Here is a 19,903-nt window from a genome sequence, read left to right as displayed (position 1 = left end):
AAAGATAAATGATCAAGAAATGGTAGGATCTGGCCAACAGCCCCCCTAGAAAGTATTAAGAACAGAGACAAGATGAGGGAGAAAATAGCTGGAATACAGGAGGGCACCAGAGGCACCTAGAAGGTTCTGGTCCAGAGCAGAGCGAGGCGCAGTGGACGTGGGGCAAAGGGACCTCTGTGAACCGGACACCCACGTCTGTGGGAAGAGCAGCTTTGACCTAAGGGCGGAAGCATAAACCTGGGGCTCAGGAAAGGAATGAAACAAAACTCCTTGTTTTTTTTAAGGACTGGAGGGAGAGGGAGAGGGAGGGAATTAAGGAGAAGGAAGCGAAAGAGATGGAGAGAGAGAGATGATGGAGAGAGATGGAGAGAGATGGGGAGAGAGAGAGAGGAGATGCACGCATATCTCTCTCGAGAGTGACTGTAATGGAGGATGTACCCTTAAACTCAGCCTGGGTCATCACGTGGAATAAAGGTGAGAAGCCTGATCAGAAGAGAAGCCAAATCCTGGGAAGACAGGGGAAGCCATGACCCGTGCCCGTTTCCACCAGCGGCGACTGAAAGAATCTCAGGAGGTGCCATCCTGTGGCACATTTTGTTGGACTAGAGAGCCCTCGTGCTCAGGTGAGATAACTGTGGGGCATGGACAGTAGCCGAGGTCCTGAAGCAGCCCCAGGGGACACGGGCTGGGGTCTATTTGCAGGATCAAAGAAAGGAGGCTGCCTTGAATGGGGGGCGAGGGGTTCATCGCATCTCAGGTAGTCCCCCTTCATGGGGTTGATGGATGGTCTATGTGAATGGGCTCCTGGCAGGTGAATTACAGGTTCTTCTCATTGAGAATATAAACCACGTACCATGCGTTTGGGCTCTACCAGGGTCTCGGCTGCCTTTTATGTTACACACAGTCTCCAGGAGATGGCAGATAATTCATTTATCCTACAAATTGAGGATATTGATCTTTTTTTCAACAGTCATTTAAACAGTGCATTTCAGCAAAAAGTTAGAAAACATTTACTTAACTCTGAGCCAGTGATTGAATAGAATATTACACATCTGTCTGAATGGTGGTTATGAGAACTATGTAATAATAATAAGGGTAGATGCATACATGGGACATTCGGTAAAACAGGAACACATGAAGTGTATATGTAGTAGAATAACAATTCGTAAGGAATCCAGAAATGCCCAGAGTCAGAGGGGTTCAGTAATTTGACCAAAGTCACACAGCTGGTAAGTGGCAGAGCCAGGGTTCAACCCAGACAGGGTGCATCCTCTTAATCACAGCCACCCTGCTCTGTCGAGGGCATCTCATGATACATTTTAAATCCAAATCTGCAAATCCAAAATAATCTGTTCGAATCTGCAAAATTTGCATGTAAACAAGTCTCCTTAACTGTTAGTCTCATCAGAGAGCCTCGCGACCTTGGAACAGTGGTGAGTGTTGGTGATGGACTACGACAGGGTCTCTACCTTTCGAAACTTATTTAATGTGCTTATATTCCCTTTATAAGGATATGCACATATATATTCATATAAATTGGAGAGAAAATAAGAATGGGAACAATATGAAAACTCTCCCACCTCATTCTAGGAGCTGGGCAAGAAAGTCTCTCGCCTTGAGCACTGTTGGGGACTCTTAGTCCTTGTGGGCTGTTATAGTAAAAATAGGATAGACCCGGTGGTTTATAAACAACGGAAATGTATTCCTCACAGTACTGATGAGGGCCCTCTTCCTGTGTCCTCTCATGGTGGAAGGGGACGAGGGAGCTCTCTGGGGTCTCTCTTATAAGGGCGCTGATCCCATTCACAAGGACTTCACCTTCATGACCTAGTCATCTCCCAAAGGCTTCACCTCTTAATAGTATTATATTGGGCATTATTTAACATATAAATTTAGGAGGGACACAAACATTCAGCATAGCAGGGACCAAACATAAAAGATAGGCTCTACCTTCAAGTGCTAAGGTACTTAGAGGTGGAGACCAAATATATCAGCAAAGTCATGTGACAAAAATTGCAAAGCAGTAGCTCCAGGAACTGAGGACTCTGAATTTTAAGAGCGCTAAAAGGATCCAAAATAAATGACCCCAGATAGAATCCATCCTGACAGGTTTTCTGCATATGCAAGGTAAGTTTGTAGTGGCATTCTGAAGTAGCAGTGACCCCAGATTGGCGGAAGGAATGGCATGGACAGATTGTGAAGGGAACTCTGTTGGTGATGAGGAAGTGGGTTTGTTTCCCTAGACGGGGAGAATCTGAATACACCACACCGAGAGACTTCATCGCATTAAATTATGAGTATGAATGAACATGCAGAGGAAACTAACTGGTACCCGACCTCTCTTCGATCTTAGTTATTAAACAGGTTGTCCTACTGCTCTCTCAGCATCCTTCAGGTGCCCACTCTCCTTTCTAAAACAAGAACCAGTTAAGTGAGGTCATTTACTGGTCACCCCACTTGCATGTGGTGGTCAGAGCTGGTCAGAGTGTAATTTAGTTAAATTAATTTTGCAAATCCCTAGTGGGTTTACAGGCGGGGAATGGAGGATGAGAGTCTGAGATTTAAAAACAGCGTTTCATTGACTAGGCTCTCTGTTCCGCCCCCCCGCCTCCTCCTTCTGGAAGATCCATTCTCATTATGTTGCCCATTCTAATGGAGTTGAACAGTTCTGAGTTCTTTCTTTTTTTTTTTAACGTTAGTTCTCTCTCCTCTTCCACCTGAATCATTTCTAGATTTCTATCTTTCAGCTTGCCAAGTCTCTCTTCCATATGGTCTGCTCTATTTCCAATGCTTTCTAATGCCTTCTTAATCTCATTGAGTTCTTTCGCTCCAGAATTTCTGTGTGGTTCTTTGTCAGAGTTTCAGTCTCTTTGGTAAAGTTCATTCGTTTTCTTCCTGAGCTCATGGAACTACCTTTCTGAGTTTTCTTCTATCTAGTTAAGTTTCTTCATGATGGCTTATATTATTAACAAATGTTACCTCAATTTAAAAAAATTAACGAAAAGATGCATTTCTGAAATGCTGTCACATTAGAGCTCCATTTCAGTCCCTCAGGGTGGCCACCAAGTAAACAGCTTAATCTCTATGCCTGCTGGAGGTACAGAATGCGGCATTCACACTTGCCAACAGATAAATGTCTTCTGTCTCTGGCAGTGCTTAATGGCTTTTAGTAGAGTTAAGGCTGAGAAGAAAAGAAATGACTTATTCTTATTGAATAAAATTGAGACTCTGAGAAGACAATTCCATTTCAGACAGACCCTTTCCTTCTCAGATTACTGATCCACAGCCCAGCCAATTAACTCCCTTTCAGCTCACTCAGGTAAAATGGGAGACACAGGCTACCTGGCTGGGCTGTGGGCAGTGGTGGGGGACGGATGAGCTCGGTGCTGGGATTTGTCGGCTGGGAGATTTGCATTTCTGGTTAAGGGCCATGTCCTGGTGTGCTTCAGCCCAGTGCCTGCGTGTCTCCTTCACTCTCTAAATGCTCAGATTCTAGGGACCAAAAGAAGAGTCTTCAGCATAAATCAATAGCCGTGGCGAAGGAGGGCAAAGCACAGGTTAGTGGGGCCCTGGAGCCTTTAAAATGGCATTGTAGCAACTGCGGATCGAGCGCTCCAGTGACTCTTCTTCGTGTGCCCACTCGTCCCTCACATGCCCTTTGTCTACATAAGGGCAACTGGTTAAATGTTACACTCTGAGATTTTGAGGTTTATCGTTATTTCTCTGAAAAGAAGTAATCAAATGGGTCTATCCCAGCATCATTTATAAGGCAGAAAATTGGGAAAAGAAAACCTATGTCCAACAAGAGCTGAAGGGTAAAATAATTCCATGATTCAATCAATTAATGGCTAAATATATAAGCAGTAGAAACCTTGAAGTCATACAGCAAATCTGTCTAATATCATGATTTTTTCAAAGTGTTAAATATTAAATGAAAAATGCAGGATACCTACTGTGTAGTTCTTATTTTAAAAGAAAACACACACATGCAGATGGAAATAGAGTAGTCCCCCCTTATCCACGGGGGCCATGTTCCGTGAGCCCCAGTGGGTGCCTGAAACCACAGACGGTGCCAAACCTCATATATACTGTGATTTTTCCTAAACATACACACCTAGGATAAAGTTTAATTTGTAAATTAAACTTTATCCTAGGTGTGTATGTATAGCACAGTAAGAGATTGACAACAAGAACTCATAATAAAATAGGACAATTAAAACAATATGCTGTAATAACGTTTATGTGAATGTGGCGTCGTTAAGTAAAATCGGGGCGACCTGAACACGAGCGCCGTGATACGGCGACAGTCAGTCCCCTCACCCAGACGGCTCCTAAGTGACTGATAGGTGGGGAGCAGATGTGGATACAGTGGAACAAAGGGAGGATTCGCGTCCTGCGCCAGACGGAGCGGGACTGCACGAGATTTCACCACGCTACGCGGAATGGCGCGAAATTTAAAACTTCGTTATTTATTTCTGGAATTTTCCATTTAATATTTTTGGACCTCGGGTAACCAAACAGGCGGAAAGCGAAACCACAGATGGAGCTACTGTACAGCAAAACATGAACAGTGAACTCTCAGATGTGGAATCAGAGATGATTGTTTTTCTTCCTTTCTAAATTTCCTACAATGGCTATATATTTCCTTCTGATCACGGACGTTGCATGTGGACACAGGAAACTATCATCTGCCCTCGTTCCTTTTGTTTCATTTTGCTTTCCTTCTTTCTTTTTTATCTCCTCACACGAGGACATCAGCTTCACAGGGGCGGCAGAGCCATCCGAGTTCTGCCCGGCCAAGCATGCCATTGTAGCAGGAAGCTGCAGAAACACAGGACGAAACCTGAACAGTTGTCTCCCCCACTCCCACCGTTCACTCCTCCTTGAGTTCATCGAAACCCTTCTTGAACTTGTTTATATTTTTAGCTGGTACGGCCTCTCGGTCCCAGTGAGTTCCACCCTCGGTGTGAAGTGGCAGAGGCCGGCCCGACGGGTGTCCTCAGCTGACCTCCAGACTGCAAGGGGTCCTCCCCATTCCTGCCTTTCTAGCACTGAGCGGACAGGATAAGATGAGCGAGTGCACCCTCCCTATTAGCGAGAACACTTACGGATGTAATCGATTCTGTAGAATTGTTGAACTCGGTGTTAAAAGAGACCTCAGAAACTGTTTAGGCCAGTGTTTTCCTAAAAGTCCACATAATGGGAGTCAGTATTTCCAGAAACCGGTGGAAATTGTACAGTACCCAAGATACGGTGGCACTGGCTGCCTAAAAATATGCTGGGGCGGGGCTGGGGGTGTTTTGTCTTTTTCTCTGGGCTGGCACCGGATGACAATGGTCACCTTGTTTGGATCAGCAACTCCAGCAGCTGAATGAATGCCTCGCTGCTTTGTTAGTGGAGAAACGAATTCACGTGTGAGAGACAGAACCTTTTAAAACTTGGCATGTGGAGTACGTGGACGTTGAAGGGAATCTGCGAATCTGGGTGGGGTCATTCCAGAACCCCCGACAGATGAGAAAAGGGACCCCAGAGCAGCTGCCTGACCCCAGCTGAGGAGGCCTGTGCGTGGGGCTCCGGCCGGAACCCAGGGCGTCCAGCTCCAAGGCCTGAGCCATCTCCAGGGCACCTAACCCGACCCTAAGTTTGAACCAAGATTGCTCCTGAGATTCAGTAGAGTTTGAATTTGTGCATGTCCCCAGTGTGGCCCTTCTTTCCAGACTGAGTCCTTGGTCTAGAAAATTATTATTTTCGTTGCCTTTTGAGATCCTCCAGTCTTTCCCAAATATGGAAACATGGACTTCCAGGCTTGATAGAGTGCGGTGGGTAGGAAGGTGAGCTCCGGAACCCGACAGCCCAGGTTCAGATCCCGGCTCACCTGCTCACCAGTCCAGAGTTAGCCTCTCTGAGCATCGGTTTGCTCAGCTGTAAAATGGGAATAATGATAGCATTTGCCTTAAAGGGCGGTCGTGAGGCATGAACAACATAACGAATCACAAGTGCTCGTCCAGTGCCTGGCACCCTATACGTACTCAATAAAGATGAGTTGTCACTGCTCACTTCATCGTTGTTACTGCCGGTTTTCTATGGAAGCGCCAGGGCCAGGACACCGTGCCAGCTTTGAATCCACTTTGCTCTGCCAGACCAGTGGCAGTTACCCCATTGGCTGTGTTGTTTTGCTTTATTCTTTAAAGAAAAATAGCCCCATAGCTCCTTATTGACGCAGTTCCCATTGCAAAGGGAGCAAAGCGAGGCCCAGAGAAGCATTGTGACTTGCCCAAAGTCACACAGCTCATGGGAAACTAGGAGAAAGAAACGACCGGATCTGCAGAAAGCCTTGCCATGGTCGCCGGGCGTTTGCTGTGACCCTGCTTCTTGCTTGTCTCTTTAATTTAGTAGCTTTGGGGGCCCCCACGGGTAGAGCATTGGTGGTTCCTGTTTCGTTTTCCTCCCTTCCTGCCCTCGCCTGACTGCGCTCTGCAGGAACCTGAGAACCTCGGATGGCGGGGTGAATGACAGACATGCGGGGGCTGGAGAAGCAAGGAGTCGGCCGGTGTCCTCTGGCTGGTTTGACACCCTTGTCCTCCCTGTGCTCGCTCCAGTGGAGCAACACAGGAATTCTCGGAGGCCCCTGCCCACCCGAAAAGCCCCTGCCCGCTCTCTAAGGCCCCTCTGCCCAAAAGCCTCCCTACCTGAATCAACCACTTCCTGAGCACACCTTTGAGACATCAGACATTCTGGGGCCACAAAACTGAACAAGCCTCACTTCCTGCCTTCAAGAAGCTCACAGGTGGAGAAAGTCAGGCACAGACTGAACCACATCACGGGGGGATTCTAGAACTTTCAGGGTACCGGAGGGCGGCCCCAGCAAAGGCACAGGGGTGTGACCTTGCACTTAGCATGGAGGGGAGCTTTGAATTGTTCCCCCGATACTTTGAGTGTGTTTCTTCCCCGCAGCTAGACTGTAAGTGCTTCTAGGCAAGAAATCGTAACGACTCCTTTCTTTAGCCCCTGCACTTGTGGGTAGATCGACAGCCTTGAAAGCGCCTTCGAATGTGTCATTTTATTTGACCTGCTAAGCAGCCTTGTGAGGTCAGACCTGATCCCCATTTTACAGGTGAGGAAACTGAGGCCTTGAGAGGGTGGCATGGTGGCTCAACGACCCAGTGACCGAGCTTAAATTCGCCCTCAGATCTGACTCCAACTCCTCCCTTGACCTCGCCCGGTCAACTCCGGGGACGTGTGTGTGGATTCAGTGCTGGGCTGCAGAGCGTGCTCCTGGGACGGTGAGAGAGAGCAAAGACTCGAGCGTGGGTTCAGCGGACAGGGTGCCGGCTTTGGAAGCGGGACCCCGGGCTCCAGTTCAGCTCTGCCGGGCGTGAGCCGCGTGAACTTAGAATGGTGGCTTCTCTTTGGGACTCAGATTCCCTGGTTGGAAAGTGAGAAGTCTGTAGGAGATTCCATTCCGTAAATCTGTGGAACTGCCGTTGAGAACACGGATCCTCAGCAGTTTCTCCTCTCCCGGCGCCACCAGCCCTACCAGCCCCGCGTCCCCCAGGCCCCTCCCCGGCCCCCCGCACCCCTGCGTCTCTTCCAGCCTCCGTGTTTTCCTCTCCCGACAAAGCCAACCTCTAGCTCAGTGGAATCACCCATGGAGCTTGTTAAAATGCATCCCAGAACCTGATGACTCTGAATCCCTGGGAGGTGGGGCCCGGGAACCTGCATTTCTCCCCTAGCTACTCCCAGGAAATTCTGATTATCGGCCAGACTTCGTGGTTATTGCCCAAGCTCGGTAGTTCTCAAACTTGAGCAGGCATCAGAATCACTTTGGGGAGCTCGTAAAGTGACTGCCTCACCACCCCCCAAACTGCTGACTCAGTCTGGAGGTGGGGCCCCAAAATTTGTATTTGGAACAAATTTCCAGGTGATGCAGGGACCACTCTTTGAGAACCACTGCCCTGGCTCATTTCCTGAGACCCCAGCCAGCAAGGGAACCTTTACTCATGGGCGATGCTAGGGGCGGAGCAGCCCCGTCAGCCCACGGACTTTTCAACACAGACCTTAGAAATTATCGAGATGATTGTAATAACAGCTGCTGTTCACTCAGACACACACCACAAGCCAGGGCCCTGTGCTAGATGTCTGCAATCAACGTTTCTCATTATTATGTGGGGTTTGCAGATTCAGAAATCAAGGATGGATGAGATCGAGTGAGCATCTAAGATGGCATTTACTACCGCTGCAATCAGGACCTTCTAGAGCAAAGTTCTGGCTGGTTTATTGATCCCCGAGGCCTCCTCTCTTTGTTGTCCCAGCCATGAGCGACTCTGTTATGAGAATTTCAAGCCAGGTTCAGGAAAGGGTCACTCTGCAGGTTGGAGTGATATTTTGGTTAGAGGAGGCTTTCGTTAGTCCCCCACGAATTGTGCCCTGCGGGTGGTGGCCTTTATCCCACACCTGTGGGGCAGCGCTCATCTCATTATCTAGCCCGCTTTGAGGGCACCCCTCATATAAATGGGGGTTGCTGCATCTCCAGCGCTCTGAGCTGCCTGAGGAGGAAGAGTGGCCTGCTGCCAGATCTCGAAGCCCCCAGCTTGGTGGGGTTCTGCCTGGGTTCCGGCCTGGCTGACGTTCCTCTTGCCTGTATGGGCCTTGGGAAAGAACCGCTCGTGCTGGACCCCAGGGAACATTCACCAGAGAGAAGTGGAGGAGGCTGTGTCATGACTCACCATCTTCCAGCTGGCGCGTCTTCATGGGGGAGCTTCTGTCCTTCCCCCTGACTCGTGAAGGTTCGCCTAATGTTTAACAGGAAGCTCATTGATTTGTGAAGAAATATAAAACACAGAGTAATTAGAGAGGAAATACAGGTGGCTGTGAGGGCTTTTTCCACACTTAGCTCTTCATTCTCACCATTTACCAACACACACACACACACACACACACACACACACACACACGCACACACACACGCACACACCATGCTTACGGTGGTTTCTTCTCTTCCCCCTGTTAATTTGACACCTGGCAGGGGCTTCAGGAAGTCATCCAAGCCACCCCTGTCTTTCCCGCAGCATCTTCTACTTCCTCTACTGTTCTCTCCTCTCTGCAAATCAGAGGAAGGAAGGCAGGAGGGGAGGAGGGAAGGACAGAAGGAACCACCCCCAGATACTGATCCCTTGGGGTGGCCAGGGATTCCATGCGGTGGCTTCAGAGTGTCTGTCACCCTTTCTGTTGCAAGAGGTTAGACGTGCATAGGTCCTGGGCAAGCTCTGTCCACAGCCTTGTAGGCAGCTTAGTGGAGTCAGCTGACATTGGACCTGGTGTTGGAAGTCAACAGCTCTAGTCTAGGATCTGGCGCTGAACCCTGCCACCTTCTCCGAGCGGCATGTGGCCAGTCTGACCTGCTCATCTCCTCAGGAAGGGGGTGAAAGCAAAAGAGATCATGGCTGCAGAAGCATCCCTCAGTCTGAGAGCTGGAGGGGATACCAGGAATCTCGATGTTTAACTTGACTAATGAGGACACTGAGGATCAGAGAGAGGCGGTAACTTGCCTGAGGTTGCACAGCGAGTTCTGGGCGGAAGAGCAGAACCGGAAGTAGAGGAAGGTGTTGTCGTGGTCGTCCTCATTGCCATTCTCCGCTGTGTGATTGTTTTGCCCGTGGTGAGTGAAGCGGCTGGGGAGATAGGAGAGCTTCTCTGGGGCTCTCTCTGGCCCACGCATCTTCATCAGCTTCTGAAACGCAGCGCTTCGTGACTGAATGCTCTGTCTCCCTCTGTCTCTCTGTCTGTCTCTCACACACACCTCTTGGTTTAAATAGCAAAAGGGCAATGGCCGCTCTTTACAGAAGAGAATTACACTCTTTTTCAGCGATGACAGGGACACCTAATGAGCGTTATGCCGCTTTGCAAGTTAGAACACAGACATGAAAGAGTGAAACTTAGAATCTACTGCCCAACCTCCCTCGCCTTTGTGGGGCCCGATGGCCTTGTACTTGATTAAGCCACCATTCCCCTATTATCCCTATTCCCCTCCCACAAATACACACATTATCTGGTCCCGCTGCCCCTAAACACACATAGAGTGAAACCAAAGAACAAGGGCTATTAAGACAGAGGATTGGAACTCTTATTTCTCACTAGCTGTGTGACCTTAGGCAAGTTACTTAACCTCTCTGAACTTTAGCTTCCTCATCTGAATGATAGCAATACCTCTTAATGTTGTAGTGAGGATTAACAAACAGCAAGGATAAACAGCGCTTACTTAATAAAGGGACTGGCACAAAGTTGGGGCTTAATAAACGCTATCTGCTGCTGTTGAAAATGCTGGAGAAATATTAAGATCACTTCTTTGTTGTATCATTTTCATAAGAGAATAAACTGGTTGATCATTTAAACGGGATCTCAACAGGCCTCTAGCAATCTGACAGCATAGTTAAAATTCTGATTTTTCTACCCAGAGAAGAACAAATAATTGTGCAAGTTTTAAGCACACCATAACCGGGCTGTTACCTTTGGAATATTGAGATTCTGTCACAGTAGTTTTCAATACTACCTTGTGGGTATAAATATCCTTACATCTGAAAGTGACGTAACATTGTAAACAATAAAAGGTACCGATACATGGAACTAGAAACCATGAAAACAAGAATAAAAGCACAAAAGCCCGATTATAAATGGGATACAGGTTATATTATGCTGCACTTTCCAGTTTACAAACCGCTTCTGTACATCCTCCCTCCTGGTGGCCTCACGGCCAGCCCGGAAGATAGACATTATTCTGCCATTCCACAGGCCCAGAAATAATCTCCGGGGCACAGTGGCTGATGCTGAGTGGGAAAGACAGGCAGGAGCCATGTCACGCAGGCCTTGCAGGGCTTGGTAAAGGAATTTGGATTGCTCTGAGTTCAGTGGAAGCCTTTGAAGGTTTAAGCAGGAGAGCGTTGCGATCGTATCTTCATTTTTAGAAAATCTCTTGGTGGAGGGGGAAAGCCAAGGTGGAACCAGGGCGGCCAGTGGGAGGGGGCTGTGGAAGTTCAGGCAGGAGATGACGGAGCCATCACGGAGATGCAGAGCAGAGGATGGGCGCGGAGATGCGGAGTTACAGGAGGGCCGCAGGGTGGGTCAGAGGCGGATGCCGATGGAGAGGGGAGAACAAGGTGGTTCCCAGCCTCCCAGTGGGTTGCTGGGTGGTTGGTGGTGGGGCAGTCTGCGGAGGAACAGGCTTCGGAGGGGAGGGGAGGGGAACCAGGAGACTTATCGCGTTTCTTTTTGGAAGGAGGATCTGTTTCCCCAAACACTTGGCCTTCTGATGGCAAAGAGCAAGTCGTGTTCACCAGCTCCTGGGCTTTGAATAAAGGCTTTCAGTGAGCGGGGGGCAGGGGGAAACTCAGGCCCGTCCCGGACAGCCTGTCTGTGAAGAATGCTGCCCCTGGCAAGGTGCTGTGTTCCTTCCACCGCCAGGGAACCAGGAACTATTAATGACCCCTTCTCAGAATGCTGGGCCTGGTACAAGAAACAAACAAAAAACCCCGATGCCCTACCTTCTAACGTTTCAGGCTTTGGGTAACGTTTCCTTTTGACAATCTCCACGGGATCTTCCTCTGCTAATGTTTGTACTCGGGCCTTAAATAACCTTTACCCTACAGTGGCAAAATTATACTAATGTTAGCAACAATAATCAGCTTTTGTAGAGTGCCATTTAATTAAAAGACCTCTTTTATATATGTTATTTGATTTTAGCCTCAGGAAAATCTCTACAGACGGTCCCCAACTTAAGACTTATGATTTTTTTCACTCTATGATGGTACGAAAGTGAGACACACTCAGTAGAAACCGTATTTTCCCCAGGCGACGATACGTAGTAGAATGCTCTTTCATGGTGCTGGGCAGTGGCTGCGAGTCACGGTCCCAGTCAGCCACGTGATCACGAGGATAAATAATTGACACTCTACAGTATATTCATTGTGTGAGATGGTCTGGCCAACTGTAGGCTGACGTAAGTGTTCTGAGCGCGTGTAAGGCAGGCGAGGCTTAGCTGCGATGTTCGGTAGGCGACATGCGGTAAATGCATTTTCGCCTTATGATATTTTCAACTTACGATGGGTTTATGCGGACGTAACCCCATGATATTTGAGAGGGCGAAGAATGTAGTAGCCAAGAGCATGTAAAATTATGGTATTAATAGCATTATTATTAAATTAAAAGTGTTAAGGTACTTGGAATAGGGCTTAACCCATGAATGTCAGTTACTGTTTTTACGATCGGTTTCTGGACAGAGAAACCGAGGTACAATGAGGCTGTGATAGACACACTCAGTAGTGGAATCCACTGTGAGTCGTGTACGCTCTGTGGTATTCTGAGATGCCACTCAAAACGTTTCTATGTTCCAAGATGATGCTCGGTTGGACGGGGAGGGTCCTGCCAGGGCTGGGTCCCCGTGAAGTTCTCCTCCCGCCAAGCGAGCTTCCCCACCTCCCGCTTCTCAGCCGAAGTCTCCACACCTCTCCCTCGCACGTCTACCTTCCGGGACGGCCCTCCTCCCTGCCTTCAGCCCTAGGCACCATTTCCTCTGCCCACCATCTTACAGTGCTCCCCGTTCTTCGAAGTAGGGTTCAGGCCCCACCTCACCCCACCCTCCTGGTGCCTTTCTCCCATGGGTTTCTTCAGGAGAGCGGCCCTAAGCCCCACGAACAGGCACATGACGTCATCCATCCCAGGTGACTGCTCACGTGGAGTCTCGGCTCCCCCGCCGGGTAGATGGAGACAGAGATCTTGTCTTACACCTCGTGACTCTCTATGCCACGTGTGTTTGGCCCAATGCCAAGCCTAGAGAGGTGCCATGGCACGGTACAAGTGCCTTTTAAAAAAAAAAATAAAAGGAATACTCTCCAGAACCTACCTTGGCAAATGGATAGTATGCTCACAGAAGTTCTCCCCTTGGGAAGCTCACCCCTATTCCAAAGGGGGTGCCATGCTCAGAACCTCTGAGGCCCCAAGAACATTCCCCGCCATGTTCTCATCCTTGGTGTTGGCAGATCTTGGCAGGTGGCTTTGCCAGTCACACCTGTGGAACCGGGAATGTGACTTACCTTAGAAATATAATTGCGGGAGGTCAGAATAAGGGGCAATCATACAATAATGTGCCATTTTACGCTCTGCCTCCTAACCTGATTCTGAAGACAGCTTCAGAGGAGGCCTCCAAACTCTTGGTCAAGGGCCATGTCACTGAGGTAAATCTAAAAGGCCTGCCGCGGAGACCCTGTCGAGACAATGGTTCATGCTTGGCTGGGTCAGTTATGCGAGTGTGTTTAAAATTTGTCCTTAAAATTTATTTTGAGGAATGAACTGGGTATATGAGTCAAACCCCATGATCTCATAGTCCAAACGCGTTTCTGAGAGACCAAGTGTGTGTCGTGTGTGTATGTGTGTGTGTGTGTGTGTGTAAGGGGAAGGGGGCTGCTGAGCCGGCCCCTGCCCCCAGAGACCAGCAGCCCCCAGAGAGACAATCCCTGCTTTTGAAACATCTATAACCCTCGCTCCTCTGGCCTTCCCTCACTGACCCCCGAATTTGTTTCAGCCCAGTGGCTCCCTCCACTGACCTGAATTTAATTATTTTATTCTTCACAAATAGAAGCCTTCCCCCTGCCCTGATTCCCACCCCATTCCCCAAATTAACTGACCTCTCCTCATTAAGTGTCCTAAGGACAGGGCTGTGTGTGGGAAGCGGCATGGGCTCTATTCACAGGCCCTGTTCATTCAAAGGTCCCCACTGTCACTCTGTGTTAGAGATTTCATCTCTGATGCAGATTTGACAAGGCTGGGCGGGGGGCGGAGGGGAAGGCGGGTGGCAGGATGTTTTCCTCAGGTTCCCAATTTTTGGTTTTTTTGTTGAGTAAAATATTTTCCTGGGCATCGGAGGGAGAGGAAATGGACAATCTCTGTTTCTGCAGAGACCAATTTTAGCCGCTGGCAGAGGTTCGGGAGTGGCCGACACACCCTGCTTCCAGCTCCCCTCCCTTTTTAATCCTCATGGCCGGGGCTGGCAGGAGCCAAGAGCTTTTCGGTGTCACGAAAAAAAGGAGCTGGTTGTGAAATCCAGACCATACGCAGTTCCTGAGTGACTGTCATGAATCCCGAGGTGCCACTGAAATCTGTTTACCAGGCCGCGGCCCCACCAGGGTCTCTTTGTGGCCACGCGTATGTGGACGCCAGATTTGGACTGAATTCCAGCAAGGCCCTGAATCCGTGGGGTGGCTGCCAGGAGCATTGGAGTGGCTGGACAAAGGCTCCTCCGGGCTTTTCAAAGCGGAGGGGTGGGGATTGGGAGTGAGAAAGACATTTGGCCTCCCTACCTTGACCTTCAACAATACCTGCCTGAGCGCCTCTGGAGCCAGACAGTTCCAGTTCTGCAGCTCCCGTGCTGTGTGACTTTGGGCAAGTTACTTCACCTCTCTGTGCCTCATTTTCCTTGTTTGTATCAGTTTCCCGTGGTTGCCATAAAAAATGGCCGCAAACTCGATGGCTTACAGCGACACAAATTTAATCTCTCGCTGTTCTGAAGGCCAGAAGTTTAAAATCAAGTGTCAGCAGAGCCCTGCTCCCCCTGGAGGCTCTAGAAAATCCTTCCTTGCTTCTTCCAGCTCCTGGAGGCTGTTGGCAATCACTGTGGCCGCATCGCCCCGATCTCTGCCTCTGTCTTCACATCACCTTCTTTCTGTCTGTGTGTTTCTCCTCTGGATGTCTCTTACGAGGACACTTGCCATTGGATTCAGGGCCCATCTTGATAATCCAAGATGATCTCATCTTGAGATCCTTACACCTGCAAAGACTCTTTCTCAAGAAGGTCACATTCACAGGTTCTGGGGAGTAGGACATGCTCATATGGGTGGGAGAGGGGGGCACAATTCAACCCACTACACTCATTTATTGAATGAGCATGATAATAACATCTACTGCATTATGGAGATGACGCCTAAAGTCCTTCCAGCGTGCCCAGCACATACACACACTTGAAGTTCGCTCTTCTCAAAATCCTCGTTCGCCGCCATTTCCTAATCACCATCATCATCATCATCATAGCCTCTACGTTTCGTGAAGAGGCTTCGCAGACTTAAAACATCTAAAACTAACTCCTGAGCCCCAACCTTCAACCTCTCAGTAAACACCTCTGCTTGTCCTTTAAAGAATCCTGGTTTCCTCTTTTCTCTCACACTCCATTCCATCTACATAAGTCCTGTCTGTTCTGCCTTCAGAACGCATCCCCGACCTGCCCACTGCCTTCTGGGGCCACCGTGTTGCACCTCTCCAGGGGCCACCCTTCCCATTCGGATGGCTGCGAATGGCACCTCTGGAGTTGCATATACTAGTGCTAGTCGCACTCCAGGGGTGCTACGTCCTGCCACCTCCACCACGCCCCGTCGTCCCTCACACGGACCATTGCAGTAGCTGTTGGCGTCTCTCACCTGCCGCCCCTCCCTCCGTGTCACGCTCCACACAGCCCGTGACTCTCTGTTCCCCTCACAGCTACTTTCTCACAGCATGGGTCAGGTTCTGTCGCTCTACTCCAAGCTCTTCACCGGTTCCCCTGTCACACTCGGAGCAAAAGCCAAAGTCCCCCCGGTACCCGCAAGGCCCCGCGTGCTCGCCGTCCCCACTGCCACCTGGCCTTTGGCCATTCACACCCACTGGCACTGGCCCTCGCTGTATCCACAGCTTCGGACGCTCTTTCCCCGGCTGTCTCTGTGGTCGTCTCGTTTCATTCAGGTCACGCTTAAAAGAGAGCCTGCCACAAAGGCCTTCCTGACCCCCACCTGGTCGTAGGCAAACTAGCACCCCTAAAGTCTCCATCCTCTCATCCCGTTTTCTCTTCAAAGCACGTATTGCTACTGGACACGGTGTGCGCCATTCACTTGTCACATGGTCTGCTCTCCCCGTCACGCTCAACTCCACGAAGGGAGGGGCTTTGTTTTGATGGCCGCTGCTGAGTTTTCAGCACCTGGCACGTCGTAGGCACAGGATAAACACTTCCTGGATGAGGGAATTATTACAGGCGGGCTCTTGGCTTGCTTCGTATGCGTTACCTCAGATCTCCCAACTACCCGTGACATCAGAGTCGTCGCGTCCTCATTTGTCGGGGTACGGACAGTAATAAATGGCTACCCGGCTAGTGAGTGGTAGCAGCAGGACCGGAACTAACTCGTCGTGCTAGAACCCACTTTCTGAGTCACCATCCGTCCTGAGGGGGAAAGGAAAGACGGTAGGTGGGAGATCTTCGGACACGGACTGTACCAGAGTGACAGTCGCCGTGCCCGTGACAGCCAAGCCGACTGCTCCAAATGGATTTGGGCCTCCTTCTTGTTTAATTTTTTAAATTTTGGGGAATGATTGTTGCTGCCTTCCTGGGTGACGCAACGTGAGGTGGCAGAAAGGCGTCTGTGAAGCGTCATTGCTCTGATCAGTTACCGTCAGAGTTGGGGGCTCAGAACGCTCCAGAAACGGGGCACGCAGACTGCATGAATACGTCCTTTCTTCCAAAAACAGGTCGGTCTGTGTCTCTGCTGGTAGTAAACATGGCATATTGGTTAGAATCAAACATTTCAGTGTGGAGCCATGCAAAGAGCACGAGGCAGAGTCAAAAATGAATATTCTCAACTCTACCGCTACAATACCTTGTGGCCTTAAATAATAATAATAATAACTCCTACTCCATGAGTCTCCCCAAGTGCGAGGCATATTCCCAGGGCTTTACACTTGTTAACTCACTTAACCACTCTGGGGAGTCAGCACTCTCATCAGCCCCAGTTAATCCCAGTCACAGAGGCACAGAGATGTTAAGTAACTCGGCCAAAGTCACACAGCTAGTAAACCAGCAGAGCCAGGATCTGAGCTCAGGCCACCTGTCTTCTGAGGATGGCTTTTAACCAGCTCCTCTGTGACTCTCAGCTTCATCTATAAATGGTGGAGAGTATGTTCAATCCCATTTTCCAACTTGAACATTTCACGCTTTGGAGTCTGAGGATCTGGGAGTAGTTTTGAGTCACTGCATGAATGCAAACACGTAGGTGATGGGATGAAGCCAGGCTGAGCCTAGGATGTCAGGGGAAAGATCCGAGATGCCGGCTTGCTGCCTGCCAAGTTCTTGTTTGCATCTTGCTGTCCCGTCATTTGTTACTTTTCTCGCCTCGATGGTTTGCAGGCAAACGCAGGACCTATAGGTGCATCTCTCTCCTCCTGCCATCTTTCTTTTCTGTGTGGAAAAAGGAAAATGTAACCCTTCTGGTCGCATGGCGTTTCTTAACTTCAAAGCTTCCTCACACGTCTTTTCTCATTTAATCCACACAGAAACCCGGGGTGGACAGGCGTGGAGAGTCCCGCTTTACAGATGAGGAACCAGACAGAGAGGTCGAGAAGGCTGATCTTAAGGTCACATTTATCTCCTTCTACCAGTATTTCCTGGGTCTTTTTCAGGGTTTTTCTTACGTCAGTGTAGGAATCTCAGCGAGCACAGCCTTTGCTTGCTCCCAGCTGCCTCCCACACTGCTGCCCCTACGTGGTAATAAATACCCGTCATAATCACAGCTGTCCTTTATTGAGTGTCTTCACGTGCAGAAACTGTGCTAGGGGCTTCTCGCATTTTATTTCCTTCTAATTCCCACAATACCTCTTTGAATGAACGGCATTAACTAAGATGCCCATTTTATAGAGGAGATGCCTGAGGCCACCTGGCCCCAAGCCGAGGGAGAGAGAGGGGGAGGAGGAATTTACCTTCCTAGACCCGGCCATGAGGATTCCGTAAAACACGGTGTATTCGTGTGCTCAGGCCGCCATCACAAAATCACACAGCTGGGCGGCTTAAACAACAGAAACTTATTTTCTCCCAGTTCTGGAGGCTGGAAGTCCACGATCAAGGTTCCGGCCAGTTCTGTTTCTGGTAAGGATGCTCTTCTTCACTTGCAGACAGCCACCTTCTGGATGCGTCCTCCCAAAGTGCGTGTGCGAGATCTCTGGTGCCTCTTCTTATAAGGATGCTAATTTTATGGGATCTGGGTCCCACCGTTATGACCTCACTAAATCTCCCTTGGAGATCCCATCTCCAGATATAGTCACTTGGGGTTATGGCTTTGATATATGAATTTTGGGGAGATAGACATTCAGGCCATATGCATGGCATTCAAGATCATTCGATCCACAGGTAATGCCTGCGTCCTTACTGTGGGGATTCTAAAAACTCTGAAGGCGAGCAGCAGAGTCCAGTGGGCAAAGCATGAGCTTTCATATCAGACGAATTCAGGTTTGATACCTGCTTCTCCACCTCCTCGCCACGTAGCCTTAGACTACTCAACTTCTCTGAGCCTTAGATTCCTCGCCGTGAAATGGGGATGATGACACCACCAACACAGGGTGTGATAATTAAGTGAGAGTAACACCCGTCCACAGCGCCTGGTGGCACTCATTATTTCATCCGGGGAACACTTATTGAGCACGCGCTCCGTGCTGGACACCCTCCTGGGGTCTGGGAATCCAGCAGGGGGCAAGCCGGAGCAGATCCCTTCTTCTCATTCTTCCCGGAGGATCCAGATAATAAACAAGCAAATAAGTCATCTGGTAGCAAGTCAGTAACTCGAGAATGGGGCGCGGGCTTTATTTCCTTTAAGGAAATAAAACAGATAGTAAAATAGAGGGCAGCAGGGGAAGAAAGGCCTCACCGGGGAGCTGACTTGGACGAGAAGCTGACACAGCCATATGAAGGTTGGGGACAGAGTATTCCAGGTGGGGAGCAGCAGGTGCAGAGCTGGGCACGCTCAGTGCCTGCACCAGCCGTGAATGTCCATTGTGACTGTGGTTGTCCTAGCACGTGGCCCCACCCTTGTGTGGACATCGGACCTCTGCCCAGCCCTCTCGGGTGCAGGACAGCAGCTCGGCGAAGGCTGCTGTGGTCAGGGAGGCCTGTCGAAGCTGGACGAGGGAGGAGGAGGATGTGTGTGGAAGGAGGCGAGCATTTCAGGGAGAGGGAAGAATTTGGTTGAAGGGCCTGGTATCCAAGGGACCCGTGACGGCCGCCCAGGTTCAAGCCGGTTCTGAGAGAAACATCAGGCCCGGAGGCCCGAGGCCTCACTTGGATGACTTCGGCATTAGCTGACAAGGACAGCAGCAGCCTCTGTTGTCACAGCAGGGTGGGCAGGTTGTCATTTCGAGAGGGAATGGGCTCCCCACTCGAGATGTAAGGCCCTGGGCAGAAACCCAGCAGTGTGAGTCACAACCAGATAGATGCACATCTTGTCAGGGAATCCATGGCCGCGGTCATGGTCGTGGTTTCCTCGAAACTTCCTGAGTGGAGGGCCAGGGGTCTCTTTGAGGATGGTACCAGCCACGGTCGAGAAAGGGGAACATGTGGGGAGAGCTGGGCGCAGGCTGGTGGCCCTGGAGCTGCACCTCTCAGTGGCCATGGCTACCCAGCCTTCCAAAGCCCCTGGCGGAGTTGGAGCCTGATGCCAGTGGACACTTTTGGGGTTGTCTCCCCTCCCCCAGAGTGCTCGGAGCTTCCTGGCCTGCTGGTGGCAGTGAGCATGCACCCCTAAGGCGTGGGTGTGGGAAAAGTAGCTCGGTTCGGTGATGGGACTCATGAGTCCTCATTCCACAGACTTGGTTTCGAATCCAGGGAGTTTCACCAATGCAGCTTCTCTGGCCCTTGGTTCTCTCATCTGCAAAGAGATGGGATAAACTGGGAGCTCTCCAAGGTCCCACCCTGATGGACCATCCAGGCACTTCCTTCGTTTTCCTTCCTGTAGACAGGAGAAACTGAGACCCGAGTGCAAGGGGTTTGCTCAGAGCCGGCCCAGCTGAGGGAGGAACGAGAACTCCTGCTCTGGCCAGATCTGCACCCTCCACCCTTGCTCCAGCCTCCTAA

At 50.0% G+C, this 19,903-nt stretch overlaps 1 protein-coding gene and 1 long non-coding RNA gene across 5 annotated transcripts in view; one reads left to right on the top strand and one right to left on the bottom strand.

The window, feature by feature from the left end:
* The window catches only part of ZHX2 (zinc fingers and homeoboxes 2), a 137,663-nt gene that overhangs the window by 37,864 nt on the left and 79,896 nt on the right, over positions 1 to 19,903 (top strand). The gene's annotated exons all lie outside the window — the stretch shown is intronic.
* Positions 8,733 to 13,213, bottom strand: LOC112483573. 2 transcript variants are annotated; one of them, XR_003047693.1, is made up of 4 exons: positions 13,164 to 13,213; positions 12,896 to 13,060; positions 11,538 to 11,636; positions 8,733 to 9,730 (listed from the first exon to the last, which is right to left on the bottom strand). It is a non-coding gene; the product is annotated as an uncharacterized LOC112483573 (long non-coding RNA). The 2 variants fall into 2 exon arrangements; XR_003047692.1 differs by having other exon boundaries at positions 12,896 to 13,206.

The sequence above is a fragment of the Pteropus alecto genome, unplaced genomic scaffold, assembly GCF_000325575.1.
Source record: "Pteropus alecto unplaced genomic scaffold, ASM32557v1 scaffold164, whole genome shotgun sequence".
Lineage (NCBI taxonomy): Eukaryota > Metazoa > Chordata > Mammalia > Chiroptera > Pteropodidae > Pteropus > Pteropus alecto.
This window is presented reverse-complemented; position numbering and strand designations above follow the sequence as displayed.